A 21,493-nucleotide genomic window follows, 5' to 3' on the forward strand; every position below is an offset into this window, starting at 1 on the left:
CTCTCCCCTGATGATTCTCTATAAATATGGACTCTCAGCTAGAAGAAAAGGGCATCTGGGAATTAGATCGGAGCCTGCATCAAGGAAGCATCAAGCCTTATAGTTCTTCATATTTCTCTCTCTGCTCAATAATATATCTCTCTCTCTCTTCTTCTCACCTTCTTCTCCCATTCTGTAGACAGTAGGTTAGGCTTGTACAAATCATCAACAACTGTACACCATTAAAGTCGGTAACTTTCATATACATGTGTGATTGTAATCTATCTTCTTTACCTTCTTATTATCCCTCTGAGTGGAGGAGATTTGCCAGTCTTTGTATTTGTAGACAGTAAGTTATGCAATTTAAGTTTGTTTTTACTTTCAAAATCTGTGATTATACTCATACTTCCTAGATCATATTTGATATATATTGGTTTCCTATTTTAATTCTTCTGTTTGTTTTTCTCTATTATGTTACTCTACTGCAATAATTAATAGTTTATAACTCTGTAATTTTTTTATGTTTAAGATAAATAGTGGTAACAACTTAGGGTAGATCTTGCGACAAAAATGGTATCGGAGCCAACCCTGTATTAGAGATCTAAAAGTGCTTACCAGTTGTTGTATCTGAGGAAACTTAATAAATTAATCCATTAGAGAAAGTTGGTCCGAGTAAAGAGGTTAGAGACGCTCAGACACCCAGTCAGTGACCGTTTAGGCCAGGAGAGCCGCTGAGGTCTAGAAGACGTAAGAGGTAGTCAAGGAAGACTGTCCAGGTAACACTCTTCCGCAACCTAACAATGGAAAAATTTATTAAGAATCTAACAGATAAAACAACTAGTACAACTAATAGAACTCTAAGGATAAAAAACAAAGCGGAAATTATTATCAATGATATTGAAAACCAAATACAAAATTGGAACATACCCAAAGTTCCAATATCTGATGTTTACAAGAAAGGCACATTTGATCTCAAAATCGGATATGCTATCAAGACAGTAGAAGAAACTCTTTCTGTCACAAGTAATCAAGAAGACTTTCAATCATTATCTCAAAAAATAATACAGGTCCATAAAAACAAAAATTATAAATATTTACATATAGGACTAATTCAAATAGCTGTTAAGCCTCTAACTCGTTTAGGGCTAAATAATTCTATTCTAGTCTGTTTACGCGATACTAGGCATAATAGATTTTATGATTCACTTTTAGGAATGGTTGAATCTAGTCTATGTAATGGTCCGATATATTTCAATTGTTTTCCAAATTATTCTGTATCCCTTACAGATCCTAATATACTAAAAGTTTTATCTTTAAATCTCAGAACTCAGGGATTTGATATGATGATAGGTTCTCAAAACATAGCTATTGTTTATCGGATTTATTATAAAGTAATGAATACGTTATGTCCAAATGTACTTCAAATAGATACAAAACGACAAACCATATTGGTCCAAACCAATATGGAAAAATCAAATACAATCATACCAATAAAGTATTACAATGGATTAGATATCCCATTCCAAATAAAAAAGATCTATTAGATAGATTAGTCCATGTAGTAATCTTCTCCAAATTCGATTTAAAATCTGGTTTTTGGCAAATACAAATAAAAGAAGAAGATAAATATAAAACAGCATTTAACGTTCCGTTTGGACAGTATGAATGGTATGTTACGCCTTTCGGTCTTAAAAATGCTCCATCTGAATTTCAAAAAATAATGAATGATATTTTTAATCCTTTCTATAAATTCATGATAGTTTAATAGATTGGAATATTGATGGAATTTCTGACCATCGAATACTAGATACTATGAAACATATGACTATGTATGCTTCTGCATGTAAGATGGTTGGTAGTCAGAACATGATAACATGACCCTTCAAGAAGAAATATTCCAAATCAATGAAAATATGGAACCACCAATTGCCAACACCATAACAAATATGCAAAAAGCATTTTCTGAAATCTATATTTCTCCAGATACTATAAATCGAATCAATTATAGTAAAAATTGGCAACCAATAAATGCCAGATCCTATTATAAGAGACCAACTCCAGTTGATATACAATTAGAAGAAGATCTTACAAGTCATATATATATATATATATATATATATATATATATATATATATATATATATATAGGGTTTGTCTAAAGTTACAACCCCTAAAAATAAAAAGGTTCAAATTAGAAGGGGTTATGATGGGTGCATTTATCAAAACAATCATTACTTTTTTATTAAAATTTTATTTAAATTAGTGTCATGGAATTTTCACAAAAGTACAAATTTTGGAATTTTCACAAAAGTACAATAGCATTTTAAAAATTAGTGTCCTGGAACTTTATTTGTAGAGTGCCCTTGTAGTTTAGTTAAACTTTCAATTTTACCCCTTATGAAGATGACAAAAGTATCATTTGTCTTGTAGTAATATTTACAAATTTACCTTATAAAAGTAACTCTTTTTAAACAATAGACTACAAAATTAATAATTCCATCCTTCACAACTCTCTCTATCTTGAACCTTTGTAATTTGAAAGGTTGTGAAGTTTAAAATATCCCCATATTATATAGATATATATATATATATATAGGATGCGGTTTCTATAAGGTTGCAACCTTAAACAATCCAATTACGGCGCACCTTAAAATTTTATCATAACTATTAATTTTGTTGTAAAAAACTCTTAGTATTATCTTAAAATCTATTTCCATACCTAATTAGAAAATTTAAATTTCCAAAAATGATTAAAATCAAGTAGATCTATAAATATATGAAAATTTCGAAAATGAACAGTCTAGAGAATGTGTTACAAGATGCACTATTTTGGGACTCAAAAACTTTTTTCTTTTTCTTTTCATATTCATACATCTTAATGTTGAGATGATCGATTAGAGCGTTTCTTAACATTAAAACAACATTTCCAAAAGATTTTTGAGGTGCTTGTGTGATTCTACATTTTAAGGTTGCAACCTTATATAAAATTTTCCTATATATATATATATATATATATATATATATATATATATATATATATATATATATATATATATATATATATATATATATATATATATATATATAGAGAGAGAGAGAGAGAGAGAGAGAGAGAGGAAAATTCTTTCCAACGTCTATAGGTGAAAACGAACAGTGATTTCGCCTACCTCATCACTGTCCAAAGTTTATCACACGGTCACGATTATCCGGTAGTATTTTATTTTTTCATTTTTGTTTTACAAATTGAAATGATCTAAAATTTGAAACGTGTGTATATCTTAGTGAGACGCACCTAATAAAAACATAAAAAAAATAATTTGCAAAAACAAATTGATCAAAATACCCTTGAAACTTTTCGGTGGTATTTTGATCAATTTATTTCATGTAAAATATTTTTTTGGTATTTTTATATATTCATCTATTTTTTATAAACACATTCATCTATATTTTATAAACACAAGCTCCAAATTTCAGATCATTCCTATTTGGTAAACAAAACATCACCAGACAATCGTGACCATGCGAAAACCTTTGGACGGTGATGAAGATAAACGAAATCATTGTTCATTTTGTAGTATCTTCCTCCACACACACATATATATATATATATATATATATATATATATATATATATATATATTTATGAATCCTGTACAACTTCAATTGATTTTCTAAGCCATTAAAAAACTTATCATTATCGGTTCCAATACTTTATACCATGGAATTTCTTATGATGGTGATGTTAGATATCAAAGAGAGAGAGAGAGAGAGGGGGAGGGGGGGGGAATAGACGGCCACCTCAGCCAACATGAATAAGAGGACGCAACGATTATCTAATTTAAAACTAAGCCGTTTTCATTTAACTGTTCTTAGAAATCCTACTTAATTAATGACCGTACTTTTAATTCATTTAACTGTTCTTTGAACTTCTTCTTAATTAATGATTGTACTTGAGGATTTAATCTGCCAAAACAAGGGTGGTAATCTATAATCGGCCTCATCCTATGGGCAAGGCCAGTTGTAGGGCCTAATTCGCCGACCACCAAAAAAAAAAAAAAATAGAAATTATAAAACAAAAGTTCAAAATAGAAGAATAATTAGGTATATGTTTTTAGATGATTTTGACGGATTTTAAGATGATTTAGGAACTTTTCTTATCACGTGGTCTGATGGTTTTCTTTTTTATTGATTTTCCAAAATATTAATTATATAAATCAAAATTTTTAATAATCCATCTTTTATATATTTTGAAAAAAAATTATAAAAAAATATTTTTTACTTTTGGAATTAAAAATTAATCCCATATGTTCCATATTTTCACTCACGCTCCACTTTTTAAGAACATGAACGATATTTCAATTTTACCTCTTTTTATAAGCTCAAATTTGGGATATCCATATTTCTTACTATAACAATCATATAAAAATATTTAAAAATAATTTAAAATAAATAAAAATACCAAAACACCCTAGAATACTTGGGGGCATTTTGTTTAATAGATATTTTTATTTTTTTTGTAATATTTTTTAAAGTGTATCATGGTGAGAACTATAGACGTACCAAATTTGATCTTAATCTAATTTATAAAGAAAAAAAAAAGATAAAATTGAAATACAATTTATGTCTTCAAAAAGAAGGATATGAGTGTAAAATAGGAATTATATAAAAGTATTTTTAAATGGGTGCGGTTTGTATAAGCTTGAGGCTCTAAACAATCAAAATAAAGCACACCTTCAAATAGTATCAAGAAATGTGATTTCAATACTGGAAATCTTTGTGATAGTCATAAAATATATTTTCATCTCTAATTATAAAATTTAAAGCTTCAAAAATAATGTAGATCGAGTATATCTATGGAAAACTTGAAAATCTTGAAAATTGACAGTCCAAAAATGCATTAATGTACTACTTCCAAAACTTGGAATCCGTTTTTTTCTCATGTCATGCATCTTGATGCCGAGATGATCAATTTGAGGATATTTGGGCATCAAAACAACCTTTTCTAATGAAATTTTTGAGGCATACTCTAATTTGATTGTTTAGAGCCTCGCACTTAGATAGCCCTTTTTCTTTTTAAATTCAAAAAATAAAACATGATTCTCTGTAAATTTCCCTGATTTTTTCATCTTCTATAGTACTTTAATGATTTCTATTAATTATTTTAAATTTCATTGATTATTAACTTTTAACAATTTTTTGCCTATTTTCATTGGGATTTTTCTATATGAATTGCTAAATTAGCAAATTTACCCTTTGGTACATAATTTAGTAATTTTATTGTGACATCCTACCTCTCCATTTTATTATTTTTCCAATTTTCCCCTCTAGTTTGATGTTTCAAATATCTAAGTAGTTTTTTAAAAAATTTTGACATTTGTGGGTTGATCTGATGTTGAATATATCAAACCACCTGCCATCGCTAGGTTTAAACGGACTTTATTCCGGAAATAGCTTACAATAAACCATTTGAGCCATATAGTCCATACTAGCCAGATACACCAGTGCCCCTAGTGATCCTAAGCTATAGTTCAAGCCGTAGTCCTAACCAAATATTCCATAAATCCTGAAATCCCTGTCTTAGGAAACAATCATAAAAAATTGACAGGTTGTATAGCAAAATAGAATGAAAATATCATGGAAAATGTTAAATAGTAGGCTTTTTCTCAAGAATGGCAAGGAAATATCATTAGAATCAAAATCCCATATGTCATACTGGATCTTATTAGTCGTAAGTGCCGCAGAGTGCGGCATGGTAAAGAGAAATTCAGCGTCGTAGGGTTCATCTCTTACATGTGTTGGATGAATATTTGTTCACATTAACTCCCTTCTCATTTTGGGTGCAGTTTTTCCAATAAAAAGACCTTTTCTCCGGTCTTTTTAATGGTCGGAGATTTTGAGGTTAGACATTTTAGCGCCGTTTAGATACGTGGAAATATATTGTCGGGGAAATATATTACTGGTGTAATACATTACTGTGTAATACATTACCTTAAATGGATTGTCATTGTTTTGGTAGTATTAAGATGCATCCTGATAAATACATTGTTACTGTTTGGCTATGTCTAGAAGAAATATGGGAAATGCATTATCAACATTTTTTTTTTTCTTTTTTGGCTTTATTCCCTAAGAAATATGGGAAACGTATTACCAACATTTTCTTCTTTTCTTTTTTGGCTTTATATCAAAACATGGTTGAGCATACAACCCCTATTAGTATGTAGTTTAAACTTTATCCCTATTAGCATGTAGCTTAAACTTTATAATTGCTTCAGGCACAAGAATTACCCACACCTTTTCTATCCCTTTGCGTCTTGACTTAGAATCACATGTTTTCAAGATGTTAACATTTTGGAATAACATACTTTTATTATGATAAGCCATTATATTTTTATTTTATTTTTCTTGTGCTAAAGCATTTCAATCATCTCTCTCTAGAAAACTTCCATGGAAAATTTAAAAGGAAATTTTTTTCTTGGAAAAATTTGGCTAGTAACCTAGAAGGCTTTATGACTAAATGAGATGTATTAGAGGAGAAATTATGTTGAGGCATTGCAGGAAATTGAAGAGGTAAATTAATTTTAAAAAGTTCTGGAAGGAAAAAAACAATTCAAGCACACTAATTTGACGATTCTCTGTAAGTGAACTCAAGTATTTCGAATTTATCAGCAAACAATAGCAGCAAAAAAGAAAAAATAAAGCTAAAAAAATAAACAAACTGATCTTAGTAGAGAATTCAAATCCGTTTATTTTTTTGAACAATAGCTGATTTATTAGGAGGTGAATCACAAGATTTTTGGGTAGAGATGGGCGCCTAGTTGAAGAACTTTTGTTTTTCCTAGTTTATTATTCTTATGGTTTAGTAGGAGTTGAATCACTGTATTTTTTAGGTAGAGAGAGATTTCCCCCAATTACTCATCAAGCGCATAATAGATTTTTCACACTTCACTGCGCATAATAGATTTTTCACACTTCACCGCGCACAATAGATTTTTCACACTTCACCGCGCGTAATAGATTTCTTTATTTTTGAGAAATCTCGGGTAATCTTTTTCAATTTCCTTACCATTAAAGTGTATGTCATTTTGCTATATAATCTATTTTCAAGATTTTTGAGGAAATCTCAGGTAATCTTTTTCCATTTCCTTACCATTAATGTGTACCAAACAATAGAAATGTCATATTTTCGTGTAATCTATTTACATGAAATAGATTTCCAGGTTCCCAAACGGCCCCTTAAAGTTTAGAAAAACCGAATCCCTCATAAACCCTAGTGTCATTCGGAGCCTCAGTGAAACCCTAATCTCATTCAACCCATGATCATCCATAGTCATAAAGACGGGTGACCTTTAAATCATTTCATTTTTTATGGCCTAAACCATCGTTCATTACAAGTATTCCTTCAAAGAGTAAAGTGAATTCAATCACTCATTTGCACTGATCGAGGCTCCTACTCCGGGTGTCGGGTTGGCAAGCGTGACATGGTTAGAAATTTTCTTTCATTTAAATTCATTGCATATTTTATTATTTCTTTGTTTATTTAGTTTAGTACGAATTAATTCATTTATTTCTCTTTGATTTCAATCTGATTCAGCCGACAACCCATAGAAAGTTTGATCCCTTTGTGAGAATGAATCGTCCTTTAGTAGGAATCCACCATGACCCCATAAACGCATAAGTTAACTATGTTTAGATTGATCAAGTTTGATCTAGTACCAAATCAACCCAAATTCAGTTGTAAATAGTTTGGTGCTTACCATGTGGTATGTCGAGTTGCTAAACACAACAAAGATGTCTCTAGAAAGTCCATGAAGTAACACCAAAAGGCCTTGAAGAGGGTAGGAAGTGGACTAAGAAGCATCACAAAGCACTCGAGATGCTCCCAGGGTCTAGAGATTAACTGCATCGCATAGTGCGGCATAAAGAGTCCTTTCTGCGTCTCCCTCTAGGGACCCCAGAAATACTTTTGTTTTGCTCCATGCTTCCTACTATTTGAGATTAATTCTTGCTTATTGCCTAGGGTAGCCGCTGGTCAGGAGGTGTACATTGCTAGAACCACCCTCGATAGCCATGGTATCAGGCATGAAGTCATCCTCCAACAACTAAGTTGTAATACCCAGTCTAGGTGTAGGAGTTGTGTAGAAAACGAGGTCCATGCCTTATCAAACAACCATTCAAACCTCCCTAACCATGATAACCAAGAGATCTAGGGATAAGTAGAACATGAACAACAAAAGTATAGGTTTAGGTCTAGAACCCCCAACCATATCCCTAGTCACCATTGTAGCACAGGAGGAAACCTCCTTCCCTAGTGTAATGCATAAGGAGAACAGGTCCAGGTGCAACCCATCCCCAAGACAACCTTATAGTATCGGCCCTCTTACATGCCTTAGCTAGTTAGGGATACAACCTATAGCCCACAGAATAGGGTCAGACCCATGTCCAGCCCAGATATCTAAGTCAACCTACATGTCGTGCTAATCCTGTAGTGAGTCAGCTGGCACTATCATGCAACAAGGTCGTTCACCTGGTTACATGCATCAGCCCGTAGAGGCATATGCCAACTTCAGCCCGTAACTCAGGCCCACCAATTACAAGTCAGGCCCACCAATCACAAGTCTGAACTCACCATATGGTGCCTCAGGTGGACGCTCACTTGCCAACCCCTTTTAATTAGTCAGCTGATGGCCTCATTGTGACTCATACAACTAAGATAGCAAGTGGAGGGCCACCTAAAGACCTCCCATTACACATAGCTACGGTGAGTTAGAAAGAGTATGTTGAAGAGAATTAATGTGACCTTAAAGATCTTTCACCAAGGTTAATCCTATGTGATTTCTGCAACAAAAGGAGACCCACAAACTGTAAGAAACTATTACGCTCGGATTTGCACTGATCTCTAGATGAGATAAACTCAAATCTCGTACAGAATGAGTTAAATCTATAAAATAGTAGAGAGAGTGGGATCTCTCAAATCATAGCTTCAAAAACATCATTGATCTATACAGATTTGGTCACCTTTTGAAACTATTGACAATGCTAGCTTCAGAATCTATATATAAGGTCTTTCAAAATTCTATTAAATCTAAGAATAAAGGGAATTACAGATAAATAAATCAAATAATAAAGAAAATAACTATTTTTAAATTAACAAATAAATTAATTACCTTAAGGACCTGAAACCCAGAGTTTTGGGCTCGGATCACACCGTTATCCTCATGCCACTCTCTCCTCTTTTGGAGGCCTTTGCTTGCTGGAATTTCCTTTATCAGATACTTATTTGCTTAGATCCAGGCTTCCTAAGGCTTTTAGAAGGGCAAATGATCATTAAGCAAGGTTTACCTAATTTTTCTCAAGGTTTCGAGATGGTTTTCCCTAGTTTTCTGAGGGTTTTGAGGTCTCCTAATTTCAAGTACGAATTTTGGGATTTTCTAATTTATTTCTGAAATTTTCTTGATTTTTCTTATTTATCTAGGATTTATCTAAGGGTTTTTCCTATTTTATGAAATTTATCCACTAATTTCTAGTGATTTTATCTATTTTAATCCGATTTTCTTATGTTTACCATATGTATTTTGTGGGATTTTTGGAGGGGGTATTCATAGGTTGAACTAGCGTTATGGTTGAAAATAGAGCAATTCGATTCGAGGGTCCATATTTAGTTAAAAAGTCTTAGAATTTAGTATTTTTCTAGAATATTTGGATAAACCAATTTTAATCATATTTATCTTCAGTTCTTGGGCAAGGAAACCACTCCCCTCGGCCAATCGGGTCACGTACAGCATGGCAATCGTGCATCCCGACATGCGGAACCCCGCATGTTCATGCACCACATAGGCCGCTTCGTGTGGCCCAACATGCCATTTGTCGCGTGACCCTATGCGCTGTGTCGCATGCCTTTTGTTAAGTTTTCTCCAGCCCCTTTCAAGGCTCCTAACTTTTGATATGTAAGTTTGATTTGAGTGATTCTTTGACAGATGGAATTCTTTTGGGGTCTGCTGCTGCTTGGGATAGGATTTGGATAATTTTGAGACAATTAAACTAGGTCTAAGTTTTCTATGGCTCACTAGGGATTGTGTGGTCCTTAGGGCTCAGAATTAGGGTTTTTAAGAATTTCCTTAGCCAGAATTTCGATGGGGATTTCTACATTTTCCCCTCTTTGGCATTTACCTAGGACACCGGGTGAATAGAAAAGAAGTAGACACCTGAGACTTGATGGAAAGAAAAGAAGGGATCAGTCTTTTGAATGATCAGTACCCTTTGGGAAGACAGTACACCGAGGGATACTTTTTATATGTAAGATATCAAACTAGCACTACACTAACTTTAAGGCAGTGGCATTAAGGGGTATCCGACAATCAAGATCCGAAGTGATAGTCAACACGAATCGTGCTATCTTTGAGCCGATGACTTCTCCTTACTGAGGTCACCACAATGCTACCCGGGGCACCAATTTAGTCATCTTCGGCTTTAGACCTTTTCTTGGGTTATGACTTTTAATTGAGTAGGAACTTTGAATAAAGAAAAATGACTGATAAATTCTAGCTAGTTGAACTTTTGTTCACATTTGATTCTCAATTCCTAGGGTCCAAAGGTTCAAGCTTGAGGTTTTGGGAACCTATGGGGTTATTTTATCCTAAAGGTTTGTAGCATGGCATTCAGGATCTAGTGGCGATAGAAACATCATGTCTGAGCCCATTTTGAAACTCGTTCATTTTTTAGAAAATAGTTTTAGAACAAAAAGAATAATTTTGAAATAGATGTAGGGTTTCGAGTACTATTTAATAAAGAAATTAACATTTTGAAAACTTCAGATGAACATATAGGGGCAATTTTGAAGATAAGAAATGAACTTTGAAAAAAAATTGTTTTTGATCGGCCTTTTAGACTCATACAATCATGGATCCTCCTAGGAGTTTTACGTCATGCACAGATGGATGGATCTTGTATCTACCCCAAGTATTTTTCATTGCACAGGCTTGATGTTGAACTGAGATATTGGGTACTTGGTCTCTTTTCCGTCATATAGTTTAGACGCCTTTCTATCTCGAATCTTTTACATACCATGAGTATGAAGTTTGATTGAGATAAATTTCTTGATTGTTTCATGTCGTACGAGTTGGATGTCTTTCGATCGAATATGATTCTGGATTTCTTGGAGAGCAATTTTAGCTCATGTAACCCTGAGGTTGTGGATTCTATGCCCCTAATCATCTTGTGCATCAATCGAAACTGATTTTACTTGCTCCATGCATTAGGTTATTTTTCCCTTGAATTTTGGAATTTTTCTGTGTTTCTATAGATAGGGCATTCCTTTTTATTCATTTTTAACTCATTATTCTTCTTGATTCTCTCATGTAGAGCTCTTTCCTCTTCCTTCTTACAATTTCTAACAACTTTTTTGGGTTTTGACTTTCAATTTGTAGCAGAGTTCTTGTCCCATGGATCTAAGGAGAAGTCTTCCATTGACTTCAACCGAGAAAGAGGAGGAGGAATCTTCATCTTCCTTTTGAGAGGTATGTCACTTTTATTGCTCCCTTCTTGGTTATATTTCTCATAGCATCCAGAGAAGGGTGCAAGTTAGAAAGGTCTGAGGACATCCTGTCCTTTCGATGTTGTTTCAGTCTTGGTACGATTCAGAGTGCAAGGAGATTCTTGAGGATCCACTCTCTTCAGGCTACCTTTCACATGGCTCAAACTCATATCAACTTTTCAATGATTGAGGCCTTGACTGAGAGATTTGATTATAATAAGATCCATTTTTCTACATGATAGGGGAGGCTATGTTAAGTTTAGAGGAAACTACTAGAATTTCTGGCTTGTCTCTGGCTGTTATACCCTACCAAGAGGTCACTAGCACTAATAACCATTCGATCATCGGTGGAAATTCTTAGGAGCTGTTTTTGCTCCTTTCAGGGATTTGATTGATAAGGAAATTTTGGTTGCTTGTAGAGATAAGTCTTCTCATGAAGAGCAGCATCATATTTTTGTAATCTGCTGAGTGGGTATTATTCTCCCTCTTACTAACACTAAGATGTATCGAAGCTCTCTAGTTCCTTTGGTTTCGGCTCTATGGAAAAATTTTGATACTTCTATCATTCACTCTGTATTGGTGGGCATATAGCGGGCTCTCTACAGTCTGGTGGTGTATGGCCACTAATATCTAAAAGAGAACATGATAATTCTATAGGTAACAGTTCCCTTGTTCGTTGTCTTACTTTATTTGATTCCCATAGTTTGCATCTTTTTATTTTTATTCTTCTTTGTTTTCTTGAAAGAATCTGTAATAATTGTTTATTATTAGAAATTATTTTCATGACTCTTTTCCTCGCTTTTGCTTTTTCATATTGGCAGACTTGGGATTTTTAGCACATTGTAGTGCTCTGTCCTCTAATTGGAAATCCTATTACTGTCTTAATGCCATAGCCCTCGCTTACATGAATTCAGATGGAGATAGTTGAAGCCTCATCTTACAGAGAAATATTGGATAATATTTTGGAATTCAAATAGGTGTTTTGTGGTTTAGAAGATGTCATTTTGACTTTGCCTCACCTAGGCCATTCTCACAAAGTTCTCGGGGGCTAGTTCTTCGTGGAATGTTATTTTTCTCAAAGGGTGTTGAGGCAATTTAGGTTCAATCACCCTCCTCTTGCTAATGTTGTTAATTGAATAATCATATATCCTCTAGTTCCACGTTCTTTTTGTCTTTTAAGTTCAGATACACTAACTTAGAAGGCAAAAACTACTTCAAGGAAATGGTTTGGCAAAGAAGAATGACTCAACCTGTTCTCATAGCTATTTATTATAATGGGAGAAGGCTAGCCCCTTAGATCTCACAAATACTCCTGATCTTCTAGCACCTAAGGACGTTGTTCCCCAACCATCTACCAAGAAACCTAGGCCAAAAAATTGGAGGGAACCTGCATCTAAGAAGATGCACAAGTTGTACTCTCACAACATCAAGTATGGATGTAGGCCAATGGAGTAGAAGAACAAACATATGAAGGTAATATGGGGGGAGATGGCATGGAGGAAGATATTTACCTTCCTGAGCAGAACTAGAATCTTTAGCTTTTCAATTTTGTCTTTTAGCTCTTATTTTTCTAATTTCACTTGAATTGGATTGGGCTTTTTAGTCTATCCCATGGAGTACCATACCCAACCTCCTGTGGATCCTAATTTTTTAACTAGATGTATGAGAAGTACCATGCTATGATATTTTGATGGAAAATCATTAAAAATTATTTATCATGATTTTAGATTATTTTTAGGAAGTTTATTTCAAGGAACTATGCTTTATTAAACTTGTTGTATGTTAATTTCAATTGAGGACAATCGCTTGTGCGGCGTGTGGCACACAAGTGGCCAATGTGTGCTTGTTGGGTTATTACATATAATATTGAAATGTGTTGTGCTTTGTGGGATTTGCAAGACTTTGAGGGAATCTTGCTGATAAGGAGTGAGGGAGTGAGGTGAACAAACATCGTCCTTTTCAATATGCAGGACCTTACGTATTTACAATACCTTGAGCTGGTTCGGGGCTTACTTGATCAGGGGAGCAATGGGAGTATCATTTTCCTCTTTGAAAGAGACTGAACTGTGCAAGACCTTTTGGTTGACTTTTTGTTCTATTTCAACTTGACGTGTTGTCTCAGCCTCTAGGAAGGGAACTGGGATATGTAACACATTCATGCCACCATGAGCATAAGTGACTGTGGGTGTTAATGGGCTTGAATCAGTGGTTTCTATTTTCACTTGCTCAATCTGAGCCATCACTGGAAGAGATTTTTGTAAGGATGGAGTGGAAGATGAAGCTTCTCCTTTATGTTTATGTTATGCTGCTTCTTTTGGGGATGTGGGGAGATTTCCATCAACAAGTGTCAAAGGGATCACTTTTCCATATCTCTTTTTCTTCTTGAAGCATGTGATTAAGTGACCCTGTTATATCTTCCACATCTTCATGAGAGGTCGGAGCAGTCTCTCTCAAGTTTGGATTTGTATTGGCTTCCATAGGCAGCATCAACTCTTGAGAGCGCGTTGAGTCCATGAAATGGTACTTTGCATCGGCATAATGTGACCCAGCAATGGGAAACATTCTTATCAGCATAGACTCTGTGTTGCCTTCCATCTCGGCTATATTTGAAGCATTGATGGAGTGTGGATGGAACCACCCCATCTAGCGAGGGATGACGTAGAAGAATATTGTAAGAAGCATATGTATCAATAATATGGAACAACGTGGCATTCAAATCCCCAATCTTGAGCTTCAGACGGATGAAACTAGCCTGTTTTTCTCCTGACTGATTGAATCCTTGAACTATCAAACTTGTAGGCTCAATTTCTCAACACTTAACCCGATGCGAGTAAGAATCCTTCTAGGCATAAGATTAACTGTTGGTCCCCCATCCAACATGATCCGATTGATTTGACAGGCGTGTAGCTCGCCAGTCACAAAGAGAGGTCAGTTATGAAACTTCTCTCCCAACTGAAGGTCACCATCAGATAATGTGATAGCCATGCAATGGTTAAGAATTGCAGGGTCTATCTCAACTCGTTCAACTTCAGTCTCATATACTTCAGGGCAAGAGAGCTTGCACCAGAGCCATACGAAAGTCCTTAGATAACATGATACGAAAGTCCTTAGATAACATGAGGGCGTCAAAGACACTTAACAGAGCTGGACGTCTCCTCAAGTGCCCGACCACATCATATTTAACTTTGTCGGCCTCCGGAAGGGTGACTCGTTGGTTTACCACAGGTTTTAAAGGGGCAAGTGGTGATGGAGCAATTTTTGAAGAGGAAGGGTTTGCTACAACCGCCAAGGAAGGGTTGGTTGTAGTCGTGGCATTATGAATAGAAGGCTGGCTAGATTGCACAGCCAAAGTAGGTGTAGGTAAGATAGGACGAGGTGAAGATTGTGATAGCTCGAAAATTTTAATGTAGGAAGGAACTGGTGGTAGTCCAATGTATTTCAAGAGAGGAGGTGGTTTCTGAATAGAGGTGGATGGGTCTGGATAGGGAACCAGTGGTGGCCCAGGATATTTTAGGAGCTTAGATGGAGTTTTTGATTGGTTTTAATCTCCTTCCTGACCAGCATGTGAAATGCCTCATAATTCGAAGAACTCTCTTCCCTTGATTCCCCCAAGTCAGGTTATGCAGGCTACTGGGGGTTTTCTCAAGCTTCAATTTTAGAAACCGATTGAATGTCTCTTCTGGAGTGGGACAAGGCATACCCTGTTTTGGCAGCAAAGGCGATAACTTCCCTAACATTTAAGAATTCGGCTCTTTGAGCGACCATTTTTCTTATCTGATTACTACATCGTTTACTGGTATTGCAATTTTTGAGCTCTTCATTAAGAGCCTCGAAATCTGAGCACTCTATGATGAATTCAGAGAGAGACTTTGAGAGGGAAGAAGGGTTTGAAGAATCAGGGATAAGAAGGGACAGAGCTTTTAGGGTTATCACTTAAATTGGACCGAATCAGGTTGCTTTGGGGTCATCACCTTAATTGGACTCAATGAGGCCTTTAACAACTTCACTCTCATTGGACGTAATCGAGGACCTTTTAATGTCATAACCCTTGTTGGATGATTGCAGGAGATCTTTAAGGCCTTTACCCTGATGGACCATTGAGGGGTGATTTGAGAGTCTTTACCTTTATCAGACTGTTGTGGCGCACTTTTAGTGTCCTCACCCATTTTGGACGAATTTTGAAGTGCTCTTATAGCCATGTATTGACCACCCTCAGCAAAAAGAACTTACCTTGGGACAAAATAGTACAAAGTAGGAAGAGGGGGAATAGGGGGAAGAAATACCACTTCACTTAGTAATTGGGAAAGTTTCATCTTGCAGTGTTGAACTTTCAAAGGTTGAACTTTTTCTTTTTATGACAGGTCCGGCCTTTCGATATTGTGGCATGGGTACCACATTAGCTTGTCGAATAGCCTCCCTCTTGAGGCTTTTCATCTTACCACAGCCATAATGTTCCCTCCATGATTCGTGTGCTTTAACAGAGGCTTGGAGAACAGGGGTTCGAGGTGTCCAAAATGGGAACTTGAATTTGTTAGAGCTTCTCATGTTGTGGAGCTTTGGCTTCTTGAACTTTCTTCGGCGGTGAAGGTTGTGTGTTATCTATAACCACCTTACCACTTTGTATAAATCCTTCCAAAATAGCTCAAATTCCCCAGCAGTGACATAAATCATGTCCCTTTAGTTGGTGATATTGTCACCACAAGTTCTTATTTCCTTCTTCTGAATGTTTCATGTTCTTAGGTACACAAGGTGCGATCATTTCTTGTTGCACCAACATATTAAAGAGAGTAGGGAACATGTTGAGAGACAGTTCATTTACGTGAACACCACATGACTGTTCATGTACGGCGACCATGTGTGAAGCCTCCGTAACTTCTTCCCCTTTTGATACTTGCTTGATTGGCCTCTCTCTTCTTCATTGATGCTGTGAGAAGCAAAGGGTGGTTTAGTATCATTATGGGAAATTGCTGGTTTAGGTGGTTCATGAGTTGTAACAGGTACATCCTCAATAATTCGTCCTTCAGCTTTGGAATCTTGTATGAATGTTTTGGAGCTCTTGCACTGACATATCTCATGACCCCATACTTGGTGAAATGGACACCAAAGATTTCCAGTGCCTCGAACCAGGTTCTTGGGTTGCCTTTGAGTAAGCGGAACAATTAACCCTTGGATGACCAGCATTGCGAAGAGGTCAAGAAGAAGATCAGATGGTACCTACTCAGGTTGTAAGGTTTTGTACTTGCTCTTCTTGGACTGTGATTACATGCGAAGCCTCTATAGTCTCAAAAGCTTTCTTGAGAGTATCCAATTTGATTTTCCCTTTTTGAATTAAGGCTTTGATGTGTTCTTAAGCCAGACACAATCCTACATGGGGTGGGCTAACATCCAATAAAAGGCACAGGGTGGCTTGTTCTGGCCTTTTTATTCTAGGAAGCATCACTATGTCTTGTTCGATTAGCATCTTCAAGAGAGTTGGTACTCACGCTTTATTGAAACCGTATTGCGGGTATAGTATTCACTCAAACTATTCAGTCTGGTACAGATTTTGTGGCGAGGTTACCCTATTGGAATTCTGAGGTCGAAGTTGTTATTGTTGGGTTCCCCTTGACTCCTGAGTGGTATCATTCCCCGAGAGGTATCTAATGTTTGGAGAGGAGTAACATTAGTTGGGATTTTAGAGTGAAGAGGTGTCCCAATGATCACTACACTGACCAAGTTTCTTTGTTGGCCAATACGAGGGTTTGACCTATTGTTGGTGAGGTTGCAATTTTGACCTCCCCCCGAGGCCTGAGTTTGACTTCCACCATGATGTTCTAGCAAACGCTCAATTTTTACTGCCTTTGTGATCATATCTGAGAAGGTGGTAAGATTAGAAGCCTCAACATGTAAGGAGATTTCCTTTTTCATATTCCTTATGCATGTTTGTACCGCATCAATCTCAGACATATGATTACTTTGGTACATCACAAGATCCCTCCATCTTTGAATATACTCAATCACTGACTCATTCATTCCCTGGATCATTGTGAGAAGTTCTATATCTTGAACATCCCGTTCTACCTCATAAAATCATTTATAGAACAAATTATCCCTTTCTTCCCAAGAGTAGACAGAGTTTGGAGGCAAACGTGCGTACCATTTAAAGGCAAGCCCAATTAAGGTTTCTACAAACTATCGAAGCAGCAGTATGGGATCTAAAGCTGATTCTTGGCATGCTAACATTAAATGTGCCACATATTGCTGAGGCGAGCCGGTGCCATCGAAGACAGGCAATCTTCCCTTATGTATTTGATGGAGAAGGGAATTTGATCAATGAAAAGTGGATAATGCTTCTTATAGTGAATGCTTTCTTATGGCTTGAAAATTTGTAAGCCTTGGATACTTTTATTGATCATATTTTGAATGTCTTCTTGAGTAACTGCTGATGACATAGCTTGAGAAGCTATATTGGGTTGGTCATCAAAAAGGACAAGGGGGTTTAGAGGTCTTGGAGTTTGGGCTATAAGAGGAGGTGGGGGTCTTCTTTCCTCTTCTTCGCATTGGAGTTCGAGGGGAGAATTTGCCTCTTGGTGTGAAGATACTTCGACAGGTCGAGCATTTTTTAGTCCTTTGAGCCTATCCAATATGTTGCTCAAAATGTCATTGAAGTGAGCCATTGGATTTTCAGGTTCTTCACCCTCTTGGCTTACTATCATTACGTCAACTCATTCGTCAGAACTGGGTGGTTCGGAAGTAGGGGTGATCCTGGTTCTTTTCACACCATGATCTGGCAATCCAAGTATCTAGGGCTTAGCTTGCCCAAATTGAACTTGGGAATGCCTTGAAGAACGGGTGAGTACTGGCTCTTGACGACCTTGGAGCCACATTGCTGGTAGGCATGGCACGTGAAGGCCTTAGGGTCGTTGCTCAATTCGGATGGGCTCGTGACGGCCTTGGGGCCATATTTCTCCTGGTTGCTCGTGACAGCCTTGGGGCCGCAGGTCGGATGAACTAGGTTCGTCTTCTTGCATCTCTATGATGCAGTAGTGAACAATGCCATTCTGCAAGGGATAGAATGCATTTTGCTTTAGTAGGTCTTCTTAGGTTGAAGACTCTATTCTCCTTTTTCAAAGTGGCACTTTCATCCCTTTCTTTTGTTTGATTCGTAAGTTCCAATAAATGTTCTCCCAGAATTGGAACCGGCTTTGACATCTTGATTGACTAGCTCATCACATAGAGATGGGGGCAAAGTTGATCAACTCGGACAATATATTATATCATGGGAGAAGGGAGCTCGGAGTTGATTTTAAAAGTTTGGGTTTGCTTGGGGAAGATATACTGCTTTATCGTCTTGGGGGACATCATGTTGCCCTGTGTCCATCCTTGATGGCTAGCTCGTGCATGCAAAGAAAAAGGAGTAGATATGATGATACTCGAATGAAAATTCTTCGAGTTCCATGTGGTCATGGACTTCGAGGTGAATAAGGGAACCTTCAATTTCCCTTTTCCATTGTACCCGGCAGCAACATTGGACCTGCATGTGTGTGCATAGTCCACAGAAGTGTTTGGGGTGGTTCGTGATCCAACCCTTAGTGAAGTGAAAGCTTGGTATTTAAAATACTCACATAATTTGGGTGGCCTTAGAGCCATTAGCATGCAGGTGCACATCTTTATGGGACCTTAGATTGATTTGAAGGTCTTGTGCTCGTTTTGGTGCAGCCTTTGGATAGCCCCAAGCTATGTGATTAACATGTGATGCATTAATAGTTTGAGGACCACTTGTTGTGGATTCGGGTCCCAAGAGACCTGAAGTAGGTGAGGTGATTGAGGTAAGCTATTGCTTGCCCCGTTTTATCACAGCAATCGTTGAACCATCTGCCATGATGTGGGCGTGTGAGAAGTGACTTTGGAGCCACTCGAGCAAGCATGAAGTGTGTGTGGCGACATACTAGTATTAATAGTGCCCATGTAGAGTCCCATGTAGAGTGAGAGTGGGGTAGTCTTACAGTTACCCACAAAAAGGGTGGTATTAGAAGAACTCACCAAGTAAAGAGAAGGAGTGGTATCATAACCACTTCTAGGCATAGGACTGACAGAGTGTCCGCCAATAACAGAGTGCATATGAAAGGAGGAGGTTTTAAGACCACCAATGCAATTGACATCAATGGGGTTGCCTTTGATGTTGGTAGAGAGGGGACAAGGGGTTTGGGTACCCTCTCACAAAGTTCCCCTAACCTGAGCTAGGGTAGTAGGGTCAGTCAAACCACTCAAGGAACACATAGGAGAAGCGGAATGGACCGTCTTGCTTCTCATGGGTGAAGTCGCAAATATGGGGATGATGAAATCCCCAATTTGGACGAAAGAGGAGTGATTGAAGTCCATTGCAATTTTAGATAAAGAAAGAAATGAAATGTTTGATCGACAACGGACTGTACAAACTATAGGGTGGCATATCCCCAGTGGAGTTGCCAGTTGGTTGGGGTCTGGTTTCGCAGGATGGGGAAACCCTCTCTCGAACAATCGCAAGGGCCTACACACTACTCTAGCATGCGTGTGTACTCTTTAACGCGGATAGGAACCAACAATGAGAGAGAATTTAATATATAAAGAAGCGTTTAGATGCCTACTTTACCGTTTAGGGTTCAGGGATATGCAGTGGTGGTCGCCCTCTAAAAACAATTACGAAGCACTCCGGCTGTCTAGCAGTGCAGTTTGGATGCGGACCCTCCTCGAGCACAACATGTCATCTTAATTCTTTATCTCAAAATTGCTATGGGAATTTAAATAAAAATACTCCTCTTTCATGGTATGGATTGAGTGGGGTCGTTGAAAAATAGAGGATGAAGATAGAAAGGTGACGAAAGCTCTTTACCATTCGAGTGTTACGAGACTTAGCGATCAGAGTAGTCAAAGAGTCAGAACTCTATGGAATGCTAACTCAGGATGACCACACCTGAGTGAGAGAGGGCAAAAAGATCTATATCTATCGCAATTCAACTCGACTGTACGGAGTGGAGGTTAGAGCAGCAAACTACGAGTTAACATTCTTAAAGCAGCCCCAAAATGACACGAAGTCAACACAAATGAATAGAATTAGGAAAGCGAGAGCTTAGGGTTATGGGTATGTGCAACTAAAGGTGAAGTTGATGATGCATGAGAATGTGGTGTGCATAGAGTGTGTGTATGCTTGGATGGTTTGGGTGACAAGACAAGGGGCAAGTGGGAGAAGGAGTCGTGTCCGCACAAGGATGCGGCTTCGGGTTCAAACACAAGCAAAAGAGGGGGTAGGAAGACAATAGAGCAAGAAAGGGGGTATTCTGCTCATAAGCGCAGCTCTGTGTGATAAAGGAGTGAGTAAGAGGGAGGTGAATAGAGCAAGATGTGAGGGGTGAGGTTGGTACGCTCTCAGGTACAACCCCGGGCTTGACAGCATGAGGAGGAAGAAGATGGAAGAGAAGAAAACAAGAAGCCGGGTCCACCTCTAGGGGCAGGTCCAAACTTAGCTATAAACAAGAAGGGGGAAATGGAGAAGAGGGCAAAAAGCATTGGGCACGCCCTCAGGCACAGCTCCGGGCCTTGGGTTTAGACAAAAGGGGATGAGAAGGAAGAAGAAGAACGAAGAATGAAGTGGGGGAAGGAGCCAGGTCCGCACTCAAGTGCGACTCTGAGCTTAGAAAAATAAGGAGGGAAGAAGAGATATAAAGGATGAGAGAGGGGAAGCCGAGCCCGGTGCTAGGCGCGACCGAGGGTTATGCTTGATGAGAGGAGAGAGGGAGATGCAAAGGGCAAAGAAGAGAAGGAAAGATGGGGCCACTGCTAGGTGCGGCCCTGGGTTTAGGTGTGGGAAAGAAAGGAGAAGAGAGAGAAAGAGGGAAGAGAGAGAAGGGGAAGGAGATGAGAGATAATGGGCTTGGGAGTTTTGTAGCCTAGGTGCCCATGAATCCTCTTGCATGCATATGAGAGAGAGAGGACCTAGGTTTGGGGTCAAGACGAGGGCATGTGGTG

General features: G+C 37.5%; 1 long non-coding RNA gene across 2 annotated transcripts in view; it reads left to right on the forward strand.

Moving 5' to 3' along the window:
- Positions 1-65: 65 nt before the first annotated feature.
- The window catches only part of LOC148779752 (uncharacterized), a 30,500-nt gene continuing 9,072 nt past the window's right edge, over positions 66-21,493 (forward strand). The window contains exons 1-3 of one of the 2 annotated variants that reach the window (XR_016045054.1): positions 66-226; positions 11,406-11,492; positions 11,601-12,298. This is a non-coding gene — a long non-coding RNA (uncharacterized LOC148779752). Of the gene's footprint in view, positions 227-11,405; positions 11,493-11,600; positions 12,299-21,493 lie in introns of those variants that run through there. The other variant, XR_016045055.1, reaches the window with a different exon arrangement.

Source organism: Amborella trichopoda, chromosome 11 (assembly GCF_054954075.1).
Source record: "Amborella trichopoda isolate Santa Cruz 75 chromosome 11, AtrichopodaSantaCruz75HAP2 v2.0, whole genome shotgun sequence".
Lineage (NCBI taxonomy): Eukaryota > Viridiplantae > Streptophyta > Magnoliopsida > Amborellales > Amborellaceae > Amborella > Amborella trichopoda.